The sequence below is a fragment of the Arachis hypogaea genome, chromosome 13 (genome assembly GCF_003086295.3).
Source record: "Arachis hypogaea cultivar Tifrunner chromosome 13, arahy.Tifrunner.gnm2.J5K5, whole genome shotgun sequence".
In the NCBI taxonomy this organism is placed as follows: Eukaryota; Viridiplantae; Streptophyta; class Magnoliopsida; order Fabales; family Fabaceae; genus Arachis; species Arachis hypogaea.
The window spans coordinates 67,491,987-67,494,359 of record NC_092048.1 but is presented as its reverse complement, the minus strand read 5'-3'; the positions used below and the strand labels follow the sequence as shown (position 1 = coordinate 67,494,359).

At 43.0% G+C, this 2,373-nt stretch overlaps 1 non-coding gene across 1 annotated transcript; it reads left to right on the top strand.

The window, feature by feature from the left end:
• The first annotated feature begins 1,971 nt into the window (after nucleotides 1–1,971).
• Nucleotides 1,972–2,075, top strand: LOC112739136 (small nucleolar RNA R71). Its single transcript, XR_003170075.1, has one exon. It is a non-coding gene; the product is annotated as a small nucleolar RNA R71 (small nucleolar RNA).
• Nucleotides 2,076–2,373: the final 298 nt, after the last annotated feature.

The following is a 2,373-nucleotide window of genomic DNA, read 5'->3' as shown; positions in this document are numbered from 1 at the left end:
TGCCATTTCTGGCGTTGAACGCCAGAACCATGCCTGTTCTGGCGTTCAGCGCCCAGAAGCTGCCCATTTTGGGCGTTCAGCACCAGAACCATGCTCTGTTCTGGCGCTGAATGCCAGACAGATGCTCCTCCAGGGTGTGATTTTTCTTCTGCTGTTTTTGATTCCGTTTTCAATTTTTCTATTTATTTTGTGACTCCACATGATCATGAACCTAAGAAAACATGAAAAACAATGAAAATAAAAGTTAGATAAACATTGGGTTGCCTCCCAACAAGCGCTTCTTTAATGTCAATAGCTTGACAGTGGGCTCTCATGGAGCCTCACAGATGTGCAGAGCTTTGTTGAGACTCTCCAACACCAAACTTAGAGTTTGGTTGTGGCCTCCCAACACCAAACTTAGAGTTTGACTGTGGGGCTCTGGTTGACTCTGCTTTGAGAGAAGCTTTTCAAGCTTCCTCTCCATGGTTGCAGAGGGAGATCCTTGAGTTTTGAATACAAGGGAGTTCTCATTCCATTGAAGGACTATTTCACCTCTGTCAACATCAATCACAGCTCTTGCTGTGGCCAGGAAAGGTCTTCCTAGGATGATGGATTCATCATTTTCCTTTCCAGTATCCAGGACTATGAAATCAGTAGGTATGTAAAGGCCCTCAACCTTTACTAATACATCTTCTACTTGTCCATAAGCCTGTTTTCTTGAGCTGTCTGCCATCTCTAGTGAGATTTTAGCAGCTTGCACCCCATAGATTCCCAGTTTCTCTATTACAGAGAGGGGCATGAGGTTTATTCCTGAACCAAGGTCTCATAGAGCCTTAAAGATCATGGTGCCTATGGTACAGGGTATTATGAACTTTCTAGGATCCTGTCTCTTCTGAGGCAATGTCAGTTGATCCAGATCACTTAGTTCATTGATGAACAAGGGAGGTTCAACTTCCAAGATCAATGCCAAATAATTTGGCATTTAGCTTCATGATTGCACCAAGAAACTTGGCAGTTTGCTCTTCAGTAACGTCTCATTCTCTTCAAAGAGGAATACTCATCAGAGCTCATGAAGGGCATAAGGAGGTTCAATGGGATCTCTATGGTCTCTAGATGGGCCCCAGAGTCCTTTGGTTCCTCAGAGGGAAGCTCCTTATTGACCACTGGACGTCCCAGGAGGTCTTCCTCCTTGGGATTCACGTCCTCTCCTCTCCTCACAGGTTCGGCCATGGCGCTTATGTCAATGGCCTTGCACTCTCCTTTTGGATTCTCTTCTGTATTGCTTGGGAGAGTACTAGGAGGGATTTCAGTGATCCTTTTACTCAGCTGGCCCACTTGTGCTTCCAGATTTCTAATGGAAGATCTTGTTTCATTCATGAAACTTACAGTGGCCTTAGATAGATCAGAGACTAGATTTGCTAAATTAGAAGCATTTTGTTCAGAGTTCTCTATCTGTTGCTGAGTTGATGATGGAAAAGGCTTGCTATTGCTAAACCTGTTTCTTCACCATTATTAAAGCCTTGTTGGGGCTTTTGATCCTTCCATGAGAAATTTGGATGATTTCTCCATGTTGAGTTATAGGTGTTTCCATAAGGTTCACCTAAGTAATTTACCTCTGCTATTGCAGGGTTCTCAGGATCATAAGCTTCTTCTTCAGAAGATGCCTCTTGAGTACTGTTGGATGCAGCTTGCATTCCATGCAGACTCTGAGAAATCATATTGACTTGCTGAGTCAATATTTTATTCTGAGCCAATATGGCATTCAGAGTATCAACTTCAAGAACTCCCTTCTTCATAGGCGTCCCATTATTCACAGGATTCCTTTCAGAAGTGTACATGAACTGGTTATTAGCAACCATGTTAATGAGTTCTTGAGCTTCTGCAGGCGTTTTCTTTAGGTGAATGGATCCACCTGCAGAGGTATCCAATGACATCTTAGATAACTCAGACAGACCATCATAGAATATATCCAGGATGGTCCATTCTGAGAGCATGTCAGAAGGACACTTTTTGGTCAACTGTTTGTATCTTTCCCAAGCTTCATAGAGGGATTCACCTTCTTTCTGTCTGAAGGTTTGAACATCAGCTCTAAGCTTGCTCAGCTTTTGAGGAGGAAAGTACTTGGCTAAGAAATCCGTGACCAGCTTATCCCAAGAGTTCAGGCTGTCTTTGGGTTGAGAATCCAACCACAATCTAGCTCTGTCTCTTACAGCAAAAGGGAAAAGCATGAGCCTGTAGACTTCAGGATCTACTCCATTAGTCTTAACAGTATCACATATCTACAAGAATTTAGTGAAGAACTGAAAAGGATCTTCAGATGGAAGTCCATGAAACTTGCAGTTCTGCTGCATCAGAGAAACTAATTGAGGTTTCAGCTCAAAATTGTTTGCTCCA